The 21014-nt window shown below is 37.4% G+C and overlaps 1 non-coding gene across 1 annotated transcript; it reads left to right on the top strand.

Moving 5' to 3' along the window:
- The first annotated feature begins 4460 nt into the window (after window positions 1-4460).
- LOC115275557 lies at window positions 4461-4567 on the top strand. The gene has a single exon (XR_003901627.1). It is a non-coding gene; the product is annotated as a U6 spliceosomal RNA (small nuclear RNA).
- Window positions 4568-21014: the final 16447 nt, after the last annotated feature.

Genomic DNA, 21014 nt, shown 5'->3' with positions numbered 1-21014 from the left:
CCTTGATGCAAATGACAGCCTTATTTGTTTTGTTAACCAGTGCATAATTAAAAGTCAATATTCAAGATCATAATAAAAATCTGTATAACTACTCATGTTATGAGACTGAGGCTTGGAGGGAAAAACCCATTAAAACACAGCCATGTGTAATTTACAAGAATTCAGTAATAAAATGTTTGCTCTTGACATTATCTGCAAAATGGTCTGTATATTACCAGAATAAATCCATATTACTTGGAGCCTGTAGATAAACATCCATAGGCGAAGTTCACATTGAGGTTATCTGCCTCATGCTCTGAAATGGGGAGTGCTATTTAGAGGAGATAAATTGTGGCTCACTTCTCCACGTCTCAAGTACATCGTGCAGAAATGAGTTAGTTCCTGAGAGGGGATCTGTCATATCCAAACAAGAGGGAATACCATTACAGGCTTGTGCCCACTGCAAAAAGGATACAGCTTTTGTCCTTCATTAAAAGCCCTGATATACCTTCTGTTCACAAAAAAAAAAGTAATAGGAAGATATTGGATGCTTTGAAAAAAACACAGATTCAGTCAGAAGTAGAGTGACATCTTATTTAAAGTCTCTAGTGAATTCACTGCCCATGTATGTGAAACTGTTCATGAGGCTGTACCTTGCAATTCTGAAGTTAGCATACTTTTACACATAGAAAAAAATTTAATAGCAATAGGATGGAACCCTAAAACATCCTAGCAGAGTTTCTATGAGAGGTCTGACACCTCTTAAGACAAGAAGATGGGCACTGACTTTGGATAATACTCAATTTCTTCACATTAACTAATGACTGTTGCTTCATGCTATTTAAATAAAACTCTAAGGTGGTGTGGCAAAAGGGGGTGAAAATATTCTGTCCCTTTATTGTCATTTTGTCTCCTTTCCCAACCCTGATCACTTTTCTCCATCAGCAGAAGGGACTTCTCATCCCATCTGGTGTTGCTTACTAACATAAATCTGTGATAAAAAAAAAAAAACCTCCATGTTTAGAACTCCAGGCTTCACTTTTGATATGGAAATGAAAGCTCAGAAATTCACAAGTCTCACATCTTTCTCTGTACATTCAACTTTCAAGAACTATTGTGAGTCTCAAAATGTGGTCTGAAAATCGGTAGCAACAATATCTCCTGGGAACTTATTAGAAATGTAAATTCTGGGGGCCTGCCTAACATCTACTAAACCAGAAACTTTGAATGAGTTTCTGTAATAGGACCCAGTAATTCGTCTCTTAGCAAACCCTCCAAATGCTTCTGATGCTTATTAAAATCAGATAACCATTGCTGTTTGAACTCCTGAATAGTCTATCTGAGGTTCAGAGCCCAGCAATGATGTCTTTCTTCTGGATAGTATCTAATTTTCCTAAGCCAACAAATGCTATGGACTTCAGAGGTAGAGAACCACAGGGCAAGATTTACTTAAATGAGAAAAAGAATTACATTATATTTCAGAAACATTAATCATTTTATATGCATCCTGTCCAGAAAAAAATTTTTAGCAAATCTATTGGGTCCTCATTTTCATGAGCATATCTTGTTCCCCCAAACCTATGTCTCATTCTCTTTCACTGCTACCAGATAATATAGTTATTCCAAAGTTGTCTGTAGCTCTAGACCAATTTGACATTACTGGAATTAGAGAAATAATATATTGCATAGTACAGCTAATATAAACCTGCCATTCTGATAACATAAATCTATAAACTGGGCACGACTGAACTCACTAGAACCATGTTAATGAATAATCATGGTGAGGACCTCAAGACTTGGGAGTGTTTCTGAGTCATGAAAAATACAAATACATCAAGCTACACTGACTCTAAATTTAAGTACTAAATGTATTCTGTTATCCTCTCCAGATGTGATAGTTCATCTCCATGATTTTAGTTCAGTTCAACATAACTGATGTTGATTCAGTTTCCTGGCAACTTTCTGAGTCAGTATTTTTAATTCAGCAGAATGCCCCTTGTCCAAATATGAATACAAGATTTGGGGATTGATGCATGGACATCACCACAATAAACAGAGAAAGGATAGCTAAGGTCTGAGTCCCCAGACTGTGCACAGGACACCAGAGCAAACACAAAAGCACAACAGGATGTTTGAAATTTATAAAAGAAATAGCGATACTCAAGCTCTGTAGACACTGCATGAATTAGTATCTGTGGCAGTTCACAACTTCGACATTAGGTCCACTCCTTTTGACAACGCCCTACCTTTGTAAAAATGAGTTTTCAGTAATTGCTCTGATAAAAAGCCAGTGCCGTGTAAAAATCACTACTACGGAATAGTAAATAAGGGTGGTGGGTGTTCTCTCTGTCACCAAGATTTGCGAAGTGGTGCAGTACCCGAGAGGCACACCCACCGTCAGTCAATAAGTATGGTTGTTTAAAAATGAAATAAACATTTTTTGTTTTGTTTTGTTGTTCAGTGTGTGTGTGTGTGTGTGTTTTCTAACAGCTACTCAGTTGTTAGGACATAAATATGTTATACATTTTAAATTGTTTGGACCTGGGGCACCTGGATTGCTCAGTTAGTTAAATGTCTGACTTCAGCTCGGGTCAAAATCTCATGGTACATGAGTTCAAGCCCCGCATTGGCCTCTGTGTTGAGAGCAAGGAGCCTGCTAGGGATTCTCTTTCTCCCTCTCTCTCTGCCCCTCCCCCACTTGTACTCATATTCTCTCTCTCTCTCAAAATACATAAACATAAACTTAAAAAAATAAAGAGTTAATAAATAAATTGTTTGGACCTAACTACTTAAAACCCTTGGGTTTTTGTTTTCTTTGATTTTGGTTTTGGCCTCAAGGTACCATTAACCAGTTTGTGAGTCTCTAGGCTAAGGGAATTCTCCTTGTTTAGAATCACACAGAATAAGGTATTCACCACAGAGGTGGGAGGAGCCAAAGTCTGTCAGGCTTACAGTCAAGGTCAAGAATGCAGGGCATAGCTCTTATGAATCCTTCATTGGCCCAAAGATTTTTCTTCCAGCATTAGCAACTGTTTGTCTCCGCCTGATATTACAATGAATTTTTACACATCAATCTCCCCCATCAAACTATAGATTGCTGAAACTCATCTTTATTTGTTTCCACATTCTCCCATCAAAACATCTATAACACTTTCTGAGATTCTCCCTTGGAAGCAAGCAACTTTTAGATTCAGACTGGGACTACCCTTTCAATCTCCTATTTAGCTATTCCGGGAACCATCAGATTTCAGCTGGGCTCAACATTTGTGATGAGGCCTTATGCTAGCCCCATGAACATGTTTAGCTGATCAGATGTCAAAATCAAATTTCCTTTAAACTTGAGAGTTGGGGCCCAATGGCCTGGCTGGCCCCCTCTTTCAGAATCTTACCTTAGGAATGGATGGATGGATGGATGGATGGATGGATGGATGGATGGATTCTCTCCAAAACATTGAACTGTAGTTTAGCATTAATGCCATCAGTCTTGTAAGTCAGCAAACCAAAGGTAGCACACAAGGGTCACCAACACAAACACTGCTTTTATGAACCCCTAGAAAGATCTCTTCTGAGAATTACATTCTTTAAAGGGCTTCTCCAAAACCATCAGCTCAAAGATTGTGTCTATCTTTTTTTTTTTAATTTTGTTTTTACATTTTATTTATTTTTGAGAGACAAAGAGAGACAGAGCCTGAACAGTGGACGGGCAGAGAGAGAAAGAGACACAGAATCCAAAGCAGGCTCCAGGCTCTGAGCTGTCAGCACAGAGCCTGATGTGGGGCTTGAACCCATGAACTGTGAGATAATGACCTGAGCCAAAGTCAGACATCAACCAACTGAGCCACCCAGGCACTCCAGACTGTGACTATCTTAAGAGTCATTAAAATCTTTTTACCTGTTTGGGAACAAGATTTTCTGATAAATTCACTGTACATGAGAATACTTTCCCAACCTCCCCCATACTCACCAGGAAGGGAACTGAGTTCTGTGTAAGGCATAGTTATATCTAGGTCATCTATCCAAGTAAACACAATTGTCTCAACTTGTACAACTGATCATATCTGCTATAACTTTGCTCAAGAAGACACCTGGTTATTGGAGTAGGGGAGGAAGACTAAGTTAACCAAATGATTCCATGTAATTAAAGTTCATTGATGCATCTGCTAGATTTCTTAGCACTATGTGCTGGCAAATGAATTGTATTCCAATGGTTCATTTGTTAATTAGTTGTGCGGAACTTGAAATTCATTTTTCCAGTAAAAAATCCTTATAAAAAGTGGTTACATTTCCAGCCTAGCCTCCCAAACTTACCTAGGCAGTAATTTTGCTAGAATAAAGTATATTCACAATGGGTTCATATTGCTTTGATGTACATAGTTAAACAAAGAGGAAAAAATAAATTTGAATAATAATTTCTTTTTTAAAAAATGTATCAAACACTCATGTTTTGAAAAAAGATAGTTTTAATAACAAAAGAGATCTATGTGCTCGCTTCAGCAGCACATATACTAAAACTAAAATGATACAGAAAAGATTAGCATGGGCCCTGCCCAAGGATGACACACAGAGTCTTAACACAAAAGGCATAGGATAGGAGAAAACTTTCAGGAAGATTCTAAAACAGATTTTGGAAGAAATATGAACTTTTAGGATCCTAACCCCAGTTCAGAAGAAATAGTTAAATCAGAGATAGCAAGGAAAGTCTTAGTGTTTACGGGATTAATTTTCCCCTGACCTCATTCTCTACTCATATTATGATTCTTCTGTGGACAACAGATACATGTTGATCTATCTTCCCAGTATCGCTTCCTTCTTTCACTGGTGATAGCAACTCAATATTCCTTTGTGAGAAATATTTCTACCCTTCCCTCAATTTATGTAGTTCAATAGAACTGAATCCATCTCTGGCATTAAGAAATGTATCAGGAATTAAGGCTAATCTGAGCATTCTAGTCCTCAGCTCATTGGTCCAGAGATGAGCATGTGCCCTTAGCAGTCCCAGTCAGAAAATGTGCTTGACTCTTACTACTGAGAAAAGACACCTTCATTCTCCTAGAGTGTCTAAGCTTTTAAGATACAAGCCTGATGCTGCTTATATAAATAAATAAATAAATAAATAAATAAATAAATAAATAAAATTTAAAAGTCAGTCGTATTTGGAAATTAGGCCAGCACAGCAAGGCAGAGTCAAGAGATGTACAAAAATAAATTCCTGACCACAACTTTTACACCCTTGTGCCTCAAATCTATTTCTTAAATATGTGAGTCAGTGATTTTTGCTTTGTTTCAAGCATTTTTTCAGTCGGCTTTCTGTTACTTTCAATAAAAAGTTTGTTTATTTTATGAGAAATGTCAACTAGTCACGTATATTTTAGACTACTTCTATGAGAGTAGAAGGAAGACCCATCCAACCTCTCTCCACATTCTGACACCAAGTGAATTGGCATCTAGATAATTCCAAGGGAATTTGAATTATGGGATACAATAGTTATTTTGCCATTTTTTATTCATCTATGTATGGCTTTCCTTCTCTCAATGTGAATCAATTGTTACCATCAATCACCTATTGCTAGAGATATTTTATTCCTCCCTACCCTGCCTCCAAGGAGATTATAGAAATATAACAAAAAGAGAAAGAAGGAATTCTAGAAATGCAACAAAGATAGAAATATTTTTTGTTAGAGAACTGGAATTCTTATCTTCTGTTTCATTACTAACATCCCTGTCCTAGAAAAATCATTTTAATCTCTCCAGGTCTTTTCTCCCATATTTGTGTAGAAGCAACTGCGATTCTATAACTTCTGAAGTAACTAGAGGTGGAAGGGATAAGGCTGGTGGACCAGGGCTAAACAGGTAGGAAAGGGATTTCCGGAGGTGGGATGGACTGAAGTGAGGGCAGTGGAAGACGAGAAGTCTAGGCATGCCTTGGACACAATCCCAGTCAAAGGAAAGATAGTGATTGAGAAGAGACAGCGCCAAACAATCCCCTGGGAGAGGACCCTGGCAGTGGTCCCAGACAGGGCCTAATAGATCAAGCATTGGAGGTCCATAAGGGGTTGGTTGGCCATTGACTCAAGGCTGTAAACTTTCCTGAATGCTCTCAAGAAGTCTGTGCTTAATAAATCTGGTCATTTATGTGACTCCTATAGTAAAACCCAGATGAGGAAACACTTAACTTTTTATTACAAGGAGGTGAGAGAGAAAGAGAGAGATTTTATGACACAGAATTTTTTTTCTCTGAAAATGAGCATAACTTTGGTTAATATAAGCAAGAATTTTCAACTTACTGGAGTAATTAGTTCACATTTGGTTATAAAATAAACCAATTTTAAAGTGCTGAGTTTCTGCTTTTTCTATAGCTACTTAATGTCCACAGAAAGGTTTTAATTCCAAATGAAATGAATTGCTGGCTAATAATCTATTTAAGATATAAAAACTGCATAATATGCACAGATTTAAATGCAGCAGCATAAGGCCAGCCTTGAATTGTATGTATTATATATTTGCTAATGTATTTATTTTGGGAGACTGTGATGCTATTAATTGCCAAAGGTTACTTTATACATGTTCTAGGGTGCTTTACTAACTAGGTGATGAACACATGAAAAGAAAATTTGTGTTTGTCTTTTGTCTGCTCTAAAAAAACTAAAATGCACATTATAATAAATTTAAAATCATTATCCATTAAAACGACAGTGTTCAAGTTACTTCTATGACAGGAAAGATGAAGTAGTCATACATTTTCTTACTCTTTTTACAAAGTACAACTAAAATCCCTGTGCATTACATATGAAAGAACCATAAAGAAATTCTTAATGATACAGAGAAGAGAAACATGCTGTGGGTCTTGGAAACCAAGGAACAACACAATTATAAGTTTCCTGGGTTTCTTTGGTTAGTGTATTTTTTTTAACTTTTTCAATGTCTTATGTTATTTCTTGAGAGGAAGAGAGACAGAGAGCATGAGCAGGGGAAGGGCAGAGAGAGGAGACACAGAATCTGAAGCAGGCTCCAGGCTCTGAGCTCTCAGCACAGAGCCCTACCCAGGGCTCGAACCCATGAACTGTGAGATCATGACCTAAGCCGAAGTCAGACACTTAACGGACTGAGCCACCCAGGCGCCCCTGGTTAGTGCATTTTCAAGTTTAATTATTGGCGAGAGGTGGGCAGGAGTTGTTCTGCTTCATGCATTCTAGACAGAAGAAACCAGAAACCCAGAAATTCTAACAGGCACAGACAAAACAAATTCCAGCTAGATTCTGCTTTCTCCAACCAAAGACTAGCAAAAGGGCAGCCTAGTAAGAAAGAAAGCTTTCAGAAAAATAACTACTCCAGACACACACCACAAAAAACACCATGACTGCTTCCCAGCCAGCAAGAGCAAAGGCTGATGGGGAACCTAGAAGTCACCTCTGCCAGGCTGAACAAAGCACTCCAAACACTCTGCCAAAGCAGTAACAAACAGCAGGGCAAATAGCAAAGATTTTATCCCCACAAAGGCAGTAATGTCTCCCTGTCCCACACTAAAAGAGTGGGGAGCTGGAACTCCCACCTTGCCTGGTAGTGCCAGGGAAAACCAGCTAAAAGAGAAGCCTTAAATAAGATTCAGAAATACCCAAATATTTATAAAATCCCAACTTTCCAGGTTTTAATAAAAAATTACACATCAGGGGTGCCTGGGTGTCTCAGTTGGTTAAGTGTCCGACTTCGGCTCAGGTCACGATCTCATGGTTCGTGGGTTCAAGCCCCACGTTGGGCTCTGTGCTGAACACTTGCTCAGAGCCTGGAGCCTGCTTTGGGTTCTGTGTTTCCTTCTCTCTCTGCCCCTCTCCCGCTCACACTCTGTCTCACTCTGCTCTCCAAAATAAATCAATGTAAAAAACTTTTTTAAAATAATTACACATCATACTAAGAACTAAAAATATCCTGAATTTAGGGGCAGCTGGGTGGCTCAGTCACGTGAGCATCTGATTCGTGACTTTGGTTCAGGTCACAACACTAGGGTCATAGGATCAAGCTCCATGTCAGACTCTGTGCTGAATGTAAAGCCTACTTATGGTTCTCTTTCTCTTTCCCTTTCTCTCCACTCTCTCTAAATTATTAAATAATTAATTTAAAAAAGAATATGCTGAATTTAATAAAAAACTTCAATAAATGCAACACGATGCTGACATAAATGTTAGAATCACATGACAAAATGTTTTCAAGCAGTCACCATAAAAATGCTTTGATGAACAAATAAGAATACATTTAAAAGAAATGGAAAAAATATAAAGCCTCAGCAAAGGAATAGAAAGTTTTTCTGGAGGAATAGAAGATATAAGGAACACAAAATCAGAGTTTTAAAATGAAAAATACAATAACCAAAATTTAAAACTTCAGTGGATGGGCTGAAAAGCAGAATGGAGAGGATAAATAAAAGAATATTGAACTTGAAAATAAAGCAACAGAGGCGCCTGGTGGCTCACTCAGTTAAGCGGCCGACTTTGGCTCAGGTCATGATCTCGCAGTTCGTGAGTTCGAGCCCCACATCGGGCTCTCTGCTGGCAGCTCAGAGCCTGGAGCCTGCTTTGGATTCTGTGTCTCCTTCTCTCTCTGACCCTTCCCCACTCATGCTCTGTTTCTCTCTACCTCAATAATAAATAAGACATTTAAAAAAATAAAAACAAAAAAAGAAAATAAAGCAATATAAGTTACCCAACCTTAACAGAAAGAAAACAGATTGGAAAATAAACAGAGCCTCAGGAATCCATGGGACCACTGCAAAAGATCCAGCCATTGGATCGTGCCACTGGAGTCCCAGCAGGATAGGAGAAAGATGCAGCACTAAAAAAAATATTTGAGAAAATAACGGCTGAAATCTTCCTGATTTGGCTAAAAGACATACACCTACATTCAAGAACATAATTGAATCCCAAACAAGATAAACTAAAAAGCATCCACAGTAAGTGTATTAGTCTCCTGAGGCTGCCATAACAGAAGAGACAGAAACGACAGAAATTAATTTTCTCACAGTTCTGGAAGCTAGAAGTCTAAGATCAAGTACTAGTAAAGTGAGTTTCTGGTACGGCCTTTCTTCTTGGCTTGTAGATGACTGCCTTCTCACCCTGACCTCCCGTGGCCTTTCCTCTGTGCATGCATGGAGAGAGAGACAGAGACAGAGAGAGGGATTAATCTGGTATCCCTTTCCCTTCTTATAAGAACACCAGTCCCGTCCAATTAGGAATTCACCATTATGAACTAATTTAACCTTAATTACTTCCTTAAAGATAATCTTCAAATGCCAACATATTGGGCATTAGGGCTTCAACATATGAATCCAAGAGAGGCACAATTCATCCATAACACCAGGACACATTATGGTTAAACTTCTTATACATAAAGGCAAAGAAAATATCTTGAATGCAGTGAGGGAAAAGACACCTAAGTGGAAAAAAGTTTGGATGATAATGAATTTCTCATGAACAACAACGGAGACCCAAAGGAGTTCCCACATTTTTCAAGTGAGAAAAAAAGAAGAAAGAAAAAAAGAACAAAAGAAAGAAAGAAAGAGAAAAGCCAAGCCAGAGCCTTCTATCCAGAGAAATCATCCTTCATAAATGAAAGAGAAAGCAAGACATTTCTCTGATAAAGTAAAATTAAGTAAATAAAAAAATAAAATTAAGTAAATAATAAAAGAAAGAAGTTTGAAATTTCAGGAAGGGAGATAGACCATGTGGTAAGCAAAAATATGAATAAATACAACAGACTTTCCTTTTCTTTTTCAATTCTCTAATTTACATTTGGTCATTGAAGCCAAAATTTTAATGCCATTGGATGTTGTATGAATAAGAAACATTTCAGACAATAATATTACACATGAGGGAAAGTAAAGGAACATAAAGGTAGGCAAATTTTCTATACTTCACTGAACCAGCAAAAGGACAACTTCAATAGACTGTGATATGTCATGTATATGCAATGTGATACTTATAGTAACTGCTTAAAAAGCTAATAAAAAGAGATACACTAAAAAACATTATAGATACAAGAAAATAGAATTATAGGAAATGTATAAATAGAAAGGCAGAAAAAAGAAAACAAAGAAACAAGACAAAAAACAGAACAAACATAAAGCAAAAATAAAATGACAGGTTTAATTACTAATATAATAATTTCAGTAAATGTAAACGGTATAAATACACCAACTGAAGGGTAGAAATTATGCCATCTACAAGAAATCTGAATATAACACTACAGACTGAATGAAAAGTATGGAAAAATACATTTTCTAGAAACATTAATCAAAAGGAAGAGATTCACATGAATGAAATTGAACACCATAATTTACACCACACACACAAAAATCTACCTAAATGTATCAATATATAAATGTAAGAAAGAGTTAAAACTATAAGTCTTAGGAAAAAACTTAAGTGTAAAATCTTCATGACTAGATTAAGCAGTGGTTTCTTAGTACGACACTTAGAGACAAGCAATCGAAGAAAAAATAGGTAAGTTGGAATTCATCAAAATCGAAAACTTTTGAGCTTCAAAGGACACTATCAAGAAAGTGAAAGACAACCAACAGATGGAAGAAAATATCTGAAAATCAGGTATCTGATAAGACTCACAAAGAATAAGAGAGAAGGCAAAAATTCCCAGTAGCAGGAACAAAAGAAGGGCTAGCACTACAGACCCTGCAGACAGCAAAATAAGGGAATCTGTGAACAACTATGCACACATAAACTTGACAATTCATATGAAATGGACTAATTCCTAAAAAACCACAAGCCACACCTCACCCAGTATGAAGTAGATCATTTAAATAGCCATATTGCTATTGAGGATATTGAATTTGTAATTTTAAAACTCCCACAAAATAAATCTCCAGGCCCAGATTTTGTTGCTGGAGAATTCTATCAAATGTTAAAAGAAGAATTAATATTGACTCCATATAGTGTCTTCCAGAAAATAGAAGGAAAGGGAACACTTCCCAACCTAACAGTATTACTGGGATATCAAGCTATGCTGAGTGAAAAATGTCAATTCCAAACGTTCACATGCTATATAATGCCATTTGTGTGACATCCTGGAAATGACAAAATTACATAAAGGGAGAACAGTTAGTGTTTGCCAGGCATTAGGGAGGAAGTAGGGACAGGAGGAAGGTTGGTATATCTATAAAAGGGCAACATGAAGGAAACTGTGGTCAGTGAAATGTGTTGGTTCTGATTATACCAATATCAATATCGTGGCTGTGATATTGTACTATACCTCTGCAAAATTTTGCCATTGGGAAAAACTGGGTAGAAGGTATAAATTTGTTACAATTGCATGTGAATCTACAGTTTGAGATAATCACAATTATCTCAAAATAAAATGTTTAATATTTTTAAATTTTTTAAAGTTTTATTTATTTCTGAGAGAGAGAGAGACAGCATGAGCAGGGGAGGGTCAGAGAGAGAAAGGAAGCAGACACAGAATCCGAAGACAGACTCCAGGCTCTGGGCAGCACAGAGCCCAACGTGGGGCTCGAACCCACGAACCATGAGATGATGACTTGAGCCAAAGCTGGACACTTAACCAACTGAGCCACCTAGGGGCCACTGTTTAATTTTAAAAAGACACTTCATTAGTGTAAATGCAACCATCTGTTAACAATGATAGGAGTGTAGGGGCCCCTGGGTGGCTCAGTTGGTTAAGCAGCCAGCTTCAGCTCAGGTCATGATCTCACAGTTTGTGGGTTCGAGCCCCATGTCGGGCTCTGTGCTGACAGCTAGCTCAGAGCCTGAAGTCTGCTTCAGATTCTGTATCTCCCCCTGTCTCTCTCTGACCGTCCCCTGCTCACGCTGTCTCTGTCTCTCAAAAATAAATAAAAAAACATTTAAAAAATTTTTAATAAAAAAACGATGTTAGGAGTGTCTATAAAATGCTTAATGCTAGTTAAAAATTAAATAAAGGACAATATAAATCTAATATATATACATACACATATTAAATTAAATCCTAATGGTTCTGGGTATATTTTCAGCTGTTTTCATCACAGATTTAAAGTATTAGGATCCATAAGTTTCTGATCTAACATGCACTTAAAATGGTTTATGTTTGGGGCACCTGGATGGCTCAGTCAGTTAAGCATCTGACTTCTGCTCAGGTCATAATCTCATAGTTCATGAGTTTGAGCCCCATTTCTGACTCTGTGCTGAGAGCTCAGAGCCTGTAACCTGCTTCTGATTCTGTCTCCCTCTCTCTCTGCCCCTCCCCTGATCATGCTGTCTCTCGCTTTCTCTCTCTCTCAAAAATGAACATTAAAAATTTTTAAATAACAAAATAAAATGTTTTATGTCTTAGACCCCTCGTTTCCTTTTTTTAAATTATTAGAAACTAAACCTGTTTTCTAAATGACCTGTCATAAAAATGTATGCATAATATATACCTGATTTTCCCATAATTACAACAACCATAATAAATCTATTCCCTTGACAAACCTCAAAATTGCATGTACTTGTAATAAATCAAATGGGTTCATTGTAAATAAGTCTGCAAGTCAGAATTGCTAGAGAATAAGAGACAGCAGCTCCCTCAAATATTCCCATTGCCTGATTCCTGGAGGTAGAGATAGGGAGAAGCCAGGTTAGGAGGGAAGCCACATTTCCCTACACACCATGCTGTCTGGGTTCTTAAATGCACCTCCCTTCTGACCACCATCAAGCCCCCGCCTCTAAAATTGAAATTCTGGGAGTAATAATACCAGCTAACATCTTCTGAGTACTTACTATGTGCTGGTCACTATGCTAAGCATATGTTTAATGTTAATAATAGCCTTAGGGTCCAGGTGTTATTATTATCTCCAATTTATACAAGAAAAAAAAAGGAAGGAAAAAAGAAAACCAAAGTTAAGAGAGGTCAAATAACTTTCCCAAAGTCGCACAGTCTAGTAGTAAAATGGGAATTTGAACTAAGATCTATCTGAATTCAAAGCTTAATCCTGTAGCCATTTCTCTGGTGGTTTTCATTTTTTCAATACATTAGAACTGGATCAGTTCAGTGTCCAACTCTTGACTTTGGCTCAGGTCATGATGTCACAGTTTGTGAGTTCAGGCCCGTGTTGTATTCCACTGTGAGAGCACCGAGCTTGCTTGGAATTCTCTCTCCCGCTGACCCTCTCCTGCTGCTGCCCTCTCCCTCCCTCCCTCCCTCTCTATCTCAAAATAAATAAAAATAAACTTAAAAAAATGGATGGTGGGGCGCCTGGGTGGCTCAGTGGGTTAAGCGTCCAGCTTTGGCTCAGGTCACGATCTCATGGTTCGTGGGTTTGAGCCCTGCGCATCGGGCTCTGTGCAGACAGCCAGCTCAGAGCGTGGAGCCTGTCTTCCAGTTCTGTGTCTCCCTCTCTCTCTGACCCTCCCCTGCTCATGCTGTCTCTCTTTCTCTCTCAAAAATAAAGAAAACAATTTAAAAAATGGATAGTGTGTTGTTGTTTTTAATCCTGGTAACAGGTTACACTCCACGTAACAAAGTCAGAATATCTGGAGTAGAAGCCAGCCTCAGTCTTTTGTATTTTTTTAAGCTTACTTATTTATTTTGAGAGAACGCAAGTAGGGGAGTGGCAGAGAGAGAGAAAGAGTCCTAATCAGGCTCTGCATGATCTGAGCACAGAGCTGACATGAGGCTTGAACTCATGAAACTGTGAGATCATGACCTGAGCCTATATCAAGAGTCAGACGTTTAACCAACTGAGCCACCCAGGCATTCCGGCTTCAGTCTTTTTAAGAAGATCTTCAGATAATTCCAATGTGCAGCCTATTTGGGAACCACTGTACTATGACCTGATCTTTTAGTTAAAACTCCAACTGCCCAGGTGTCTACCATCACCAACCTTCACCCACAAAGTTCTGCTTATTCCATATTCAAGTCTGTAAATCTACTGTGCCCCCAGGGAACACCTTTATCCTGAATCTGGGCTCTGAAAAACTGGTTAAAATTTCTGGATTACTCAAATGACTCTTAAACACTAGAGTTTAAGCTAATGAAGGCTCAACACCTTTTCTCTCTGATATAATGATTTACACTGAGGCTGTGAGGTCTTAGCCCCAGAGCAATATGGGAATACAGACATTTCAGACCGTAAGGATTTTCTCAAGCCAGTTTTACTGCAGACTTAGCAAAAGCACACCTGAGTATATGTGAGGCCCATTCATGAAAAAAAGAATGTAATGACTTAGAAAACGTGAACAGGGTCCCTACATTATAAGCCAATGGCTTTCATAAATAAAGACCTTAGCGATAATTTGCAAAGGCTTGGAGTGTCAATTATATACCAGCTAAACTCCCCATGTTGGCAGAAGACACTATAGATTAAAAAAAAAAAAAAAAACAAGGCTCAGAAAGTAGAAAAAGCAAGGCTGCACAGCTAGTAAGGAGTGACAGTGAGATTACATCGTCCAGTAGCTCTTGTGAGGATCAGTGGACTCATACATGGCCAATTTATTTGCATAGCACCTGCTCTATGCATACTCATATGGGTATGAGTGAGGATAGACACCCACTGTATTTGGGCTATTAGTTTCTTTGTCCTTGTTCAACACATTCACAGACATTGCAAAATCAGTGGGACTGAAGGGTAATTGATGGGTACAAATGTTGGTAGAAGAATAAAGAAACATAAAGATGGAAAGAGCTTATAAATTCCACAAACCCGAAAGCAAACACTCAAAGTAAATATGTATGGCTCAAAATAAGTTGAATATTTGGAAGAATTGGAATTAAGCTACTGCTCTATCTAAATCCAAATTTAAGACCAAAGTCAACTGAGAAATAGGCAGAACCCAAATGCATTCTGACTCTTCTTGTTTGCCTGTCACTCCCACCAGGAACAGTTGAAATCACTAGCTTGTTGAGAGCACCAAGGAGGAACTTGGTATCTTGAAATTTTTCAGGACAACATTGGTAACTGTCCCTTTACAAATTACCCTAGAAGTCATATCTTGTCTGGACTATACTTCAGTTTTCCTTGTCCCAGGAAGTGATCGTGCATCCCTTTGTAAATTCCTCAGAATAACACTCTCGACATGTTTTTCTTTTAAATTTAAAATGTGATGAAGTCCTGAAAAGATGTCTGCCTCCCAAGACGCGCATTTCCCTGGGCAGAGAAGAAAACTGTTTCCTACAAGCGGCTACTATGCGGATGGTGTGCAGGGAAATCACAGACAGTAGGAGGGGTCAGGACTCACTGCAATGCTGCACTGAGGCCAAGACTGGCAAACCCCACATCCGAGGCAGGTCCCAGCCACATACCTGCTTTTCTCTAACAGACTTGAGGTCTAGCATGTGCCAGAGACTAAGCTGAAGTAGAAATTCTTTTCAGGGCATTAACCCAGTGTGCTCATCAAGGAAGCATTAATCCCCTGAGCTGACCTTCCATAGGGTAGTTCCTATACTCCAAATATGGCCAATTTCTATACAACAGAATGAAGAAAAGCTTGTACTAAACATAATATATGATGTATCTCTCTCAAGACTCAATATTGCTTCAGAATATAATTAGTGAATTTAACCAACATTTGAGCTAATAAAGCTGCTTATTTTAGTTATTTCCAAGTGAAAATCTCAGGCAAAAGTATATTCCTCCATCCTGAAAAGTGAAACCAACATGTATTAGTTATCTACTTCTGCATAACAAATTTCCCCCCAAAACAGGAAACTAGAATAGCAAATATTCATTAGCTGATGGCTTCTCAAGGACAGGAATCTGGGCACAGGGAAAAAAGACACCTTTGTCTGAGAGTCTCACACAGGCTGCAGTCATATTACCCCTCAATTGGGAAAGGGTCTATGGTAAAACTCATGCACATCTGCTAGCACGGCTCCTGTCCTTTATGCCTGTTGGCTGGAGTCACCATTTCCTTACCACAAGGGCCTCTACTTAAGGTTAGTCTTCACAGATCAGTTGTTTCCTCCACAGCAAGGGCCAAAAAAGGGAAGGAGAGAGTGAGTAGCAATATGAAGGTCACAGGGTTTTGTAACCTAATCTCAGAGGTGACAACCCATCATTTTTCTTTTCTTCAATGGGTGCCATGAAGTCCAGACCATAGTCAAAGGGAGAGAATTTACATATGGGCATGAACAGTAAAGAGACTGCCTATCACACAACATATTCCTTGTCCCCAGGTTATACAATACTGACACTACACTCTTTCCTGACCCCAAGTTAAACAAGTTGGGATGAGCAAAATTTCCCTACATTAAAAAATACTAACAACAAGTATTACTTACAGGCTTGCTCCAGAAAACACTTACTCCTGGAAGATGAGATGTAAAAACTAAGATACTTTACTCAGCAAAACTAATCTCTTGCTCATTAAGACTACTTCAAGACCCTCACCTCACTGTGCCCACTTATCCAAAGGTATGATGTCAAAGACTTTGCCCCATCACAACAAAGATTCACCTTAAAATCCCCTGGCCCGTCTGCTCAAACTCTACGTGCGTCCTACTTGCCACTTCACATTTTCAGACACTGCAAAGCGTTTGCAAAGGTGCTGCAGTTACTGCAATAGTTTTAATAATAGCTTTGCATGACCAGCAGATTTTTCTGTGGCTTCTTTTCTGAGGTCAAGAGTTGATGATCTCAAGCATAAGAATAATCATTCTCATTTTCCATTACCAATGAAATCTTGACCTATTGTCACTATAGAATGACAAATTATTTTCGTCAAATGCCCCCTGAAATATAAAGGAAATAAAATTATAATTAACCTTCTCTAGAAAAGGTACTATGCATTGTTACACTTTCAACTACATGTGTATACTGCTTGATTAAATTGTAAAATAGTTATGTTATCTTATAATAATCATCTTAAAAATATACACTGAATTAAATTTATAGATAGCAAAAGATCCAAATTAATGTCCACATTTTATTCATCATTCTTCTATTTCTTAATTCTTTATTGGTGGGTGGAGGCTTTTCATGCCTTTATCTACTACCCTATGAACACCAGTTGTAGAATTGCTAAATTCTCTCTTTTCTACACAGGCAAAAATTTCACAAGGTGCATTACTCACAAGATATTCTCTCATGTCTGAAAATGTTACTTGGTGTTTCAATGTTTTTAAGCTATTCTTTAATATATTTTGAAATTTCTTGAAACTTTTTATGAAAATTAAAAAGTCAGGTTCTCTTTTCTATTGTCCATTGTTAAAAGCAGACACCACTGTGATTCACAGCACTCAACACTATTGTGTTTAATTAAAATGAAAGTGTTTTGGGGGGATGTTTTGAAAGCTTGTGAAAATTAATGATGTTACTTGTGTGAAAATTATAGTTAATATTTAGAATTTTAACATGATGTAATATCCAAAACAAAATAAGCTGGCTTCCTTTGGATTGCATCTTTTATTTTAATTTTTAATGTTTATTTATTTTTGAGACAGAGAGACAGAGTGCGAGCAAGAAAGGGGCAGAGAGAGAGGGAGACAGAGAAGCTGAAACAGACTCCAGGCTCTGAGCTGTCAGCACAGAACCTGATGCAGGGCGCAAACCCACGAACCACAAGATCATGACCTGAGCCGACATCGGACACTTAACCAACTGAGCCACCCAGGCACCCCTGCATCTTTTTCTTTTAACTTGTTTCAGAACATTTCAGAAAACTTCTCTTTACTTAGAAGTTTTCCTCTACCTAGTATCTATCCTCTCACTCTGAGCACCATGTTCAGCTGTAATGATGGAGAAAATATTTTTAATATGAAAGAAAGTCATTTTTCCATGCACTATTTGTCTTCTAATGATGATTAATGCTGTTAATTTGATGCCCAATTGAATTTATGAATGTTCGAGTTTGGGTTTTGTTTGAATAGACAAATAGGCCACCATTGTAAAATAGCACCCATTCAATTAGGTGAATGGGGACTGAAGGAACATTTATCTGTAGATGTTCAAGCATTCAATAGGTTAAAATATATATACATTCCAAAGTTTTACATTTTAAAATAATGTAAGCAAGTGGGAACTTGTTATTTATCTCAAAGAATAATGAAATATATATCTCAAATAAGCATACACAAAAGAAGGACTTCATTATGTTAGTGTCAATTTCGAACTTTCTAAGATAATTTGTCTTTCATTTTAGATCAAAAGCATGTCCTTACAGCTCAGAATAGGAGCCCATTGAGACTTTGAGACCTAGCCAACACTTTTAATGAAAATCACTATATTTTTTCAAGTCCTAGGATATTTGAGTCCTAGCATTCTAATGAGTAATTAGTACCACTACCAACCCATTAATCACACATATGGCTTCTTTAATAAGTAATCTTTCTGTGAATATGGCTTAAAGAGTATGATGGAAATGAAAATGCCCCAACTCTATCAGCTTATTGATATTCTTGATGAATTGACTCAAGCCCCATGTTTTCATGTATTTGGAATTGGTTTCACAAAATAAATTATGTCATTTTTCATAAATGTTCACACTCTCGCTAATGTTCAATATTCAGTCTGATTAAGCCTTAGAATGTAAAATATTAAGATCGAGAGAAAAGTCTGGATGTTGACATGTAACAATATAAGTCATTTTAAAAGGATTCATCTTTACATTCATGGGAATCACTTGTTTCTTTACAAATGTGCTTCTAGACAGTGTTTTATAAGATATTACATGTCTGAATATATGTAATTCCCTCAACTACAGAAACTCTGCTGCACCATCCTTCACTCACCGTGGCTTCCAGCTGAGAAATTTGACAGTCAAAAGAATGGAATTAAGGGGCACCTGGGTGGCTCAGTCAGTTAAGCATCTGACTTCAGCTCAGGTCTTGATCTCAGAGTCCCTGAGTTTGAGCCAGGTGTGGGATCTGTGCTGACAGCACAGACCCTGGAGCCTGCTTTGGATTCTGGGTTTCCCTCTCTCTGACCCTCCCCAACTCATGCTCTTTCTCTCCCTCTCTCTTTCTCAAAAATAAATAAACATTTAAAAATTTAAAAAAAAAACAGAGTTAAGTTTTAAGCCTATTTCTTTCCAGAACTGAAGATCGATCTCAAGGACAAAAACTCCTTCTTGTTTTCTCCGTATACTCATATGTATCTGCCCAACCACCACCTCCAGGAGGAGGAACTGGTTTGGAAATGAGCGCAATTTCCCAAAAGAATGTGTCTGTCCACGTCATGACTCTGAATCTAAGTCACCACTTTTAAACTGATGAGTCTTAAATTCAACTTAAAATTCAAAGTAGTAAAACAGAAAAAGAATGGGACAAGCAGAAAAGGGCATGAAATGAGCAGGAAAATCCTCCTGGGCACACTCCTTTCCCCACTCCGTCTCCTTGGCAGTGGTCCTTATTTGTGTTCAAGCTTCAAGACATTTTTAAATCCATTTTGAAATTTTAGAAATGCATAAATATAAAAATATATATGATATTATACAGTATTTTCTTATGTATAATTTTATATATTACATGCAATATATAAATATAAATATATATACATACATATAGACTATATATATAGTATTTTCAGTGCTAGCAAAAAATTAGGAAAAAACCTAATATCTATTATTAGGAGACTAGTAAGTGATTCATCCATATGATAGAAATCTCTTGGGCCAAGACAGGGACTTTTTACATCTAAATATCATAAGGTCTGGGCCACTGGTGGCTCAGACTGTTAAGCATCCAACTCTTGATTTGGACTCAGGTCATGGTCTCACAGTTCGTGGGTTTGAGCCCCACATCAGCCTCTGCACTGACAGCACAAAGCCTGCTTAGGATTCTCTCTCTCCCTCTCTCTCTGTCCCTCCCCCACCTCAAAATAAATAAAGTTTTAAATAAATAGAGAGATGGATATCTCAAAGTCTCAAATACACTGTCGCATGAAAAATGCAAGGTACAAAACATTGTATATTGTACGTATTTTTGTTAATGCAGGAAAATATAACTAAAAGCATTAAAAAGGAAAACAAACTTGAAAACCTCAAAGGAAGGAAATCAAGGAGCTCAGACAGAGGGAGAAGGGAGTCTCAACACAGATCATCTTTTATACATTTTTATTTAAATAAGTATATATAATGTATAGTAAATCTTTAATTATTAAATCAATTTTAATTATTAGAAAACCTAAATTCTGTCTTATGATTGTCTAATGCTAATGGAATTTTACTATATGGATTATTCTGCAACATGCTTTGACAATGTCTCTTAAAATTTTTGTCTTTTCAGTACAGTACATAGGAGACAATTGAATTCTTTTCAAAGCTGCACATTATTCCAACATAGAGAACCTAAAGTTTATTTTAAAATTCCTCTATTAATATACTAAATCGGTTGGTTGGGGGCCAGTCAGTAAATGCTTCATGTCCTAATTTAATTAAACTCTTTACTCTTAACTCTTTACTATTAACTCTTCCTTTGATCTATTAATATACAATAAATATAAACTAGCAAATATGTTCAGCCTTACTATTGATCAAATAAATGAAAACTAAAATAACAATGGGAAAAATCTATTATTTGCAAAAAAAAACATTACTTGTGGATAATAGGGCATTATCATACATCAAGTAAGGAATAAACTGGACAGTTGGAATGGCAATTTGGTAATTTGATTGAAAACATTAAAATGTGTATATTTTTCTTCCATGAATTCTATGTCTACGAATTCCTTTGAATTTAGAAATTAGACAAGTTAGCCAAAATAAATCTGCAGTTGTCTAGTACAAAATTTTTATGAAAGTAAAAAAATGAAGCCAATCAGAATATCTAAGAATAATAGGTGACTAGTTAATTTATTAGGGCACATCCATATAATAAAATACTAGAAAACCATTTAAGATAAATATGCAGGGGCGCCTGGGTTGCTCAGTCGGTTGAACGTCCGACTTTGGCTCAGGTCATGATCTCACTATTCGTGGGTTCAAGCCCCGCATCAAGCTGTGTGCTGACTGCTAGCACAGAGCCTGGAGCCTGCTTCAGATTCTGTGTCTCTTTCTCTCTCTGCCCCTCCCCTGTTCACGCTCTGTCTCTCTCTGTCTTTCAAAAATAAATAAATGTAAAACAAT

Source organism: Suricata suricatta, chromosome 12 (genome assembly GCF_006229205.1).
Source record: "Suricata suricatta isolate VVHF042 chromosome 12, meerkat_22Aug2017_6uvM2_HiC, whole genome shotgun sequence".
NCBI classification, from domain to species: domain Eukaryota; kingdom Metazoa; phylum Chordata; class Mammalia; order Carnivora; family Herpestidae; genus Suricata; species Suricata suricatta.
Note: the sequence above shows the minus strand (reverse complement) of the source record. Positions and strands in the feature narration are given on the sequence as shown.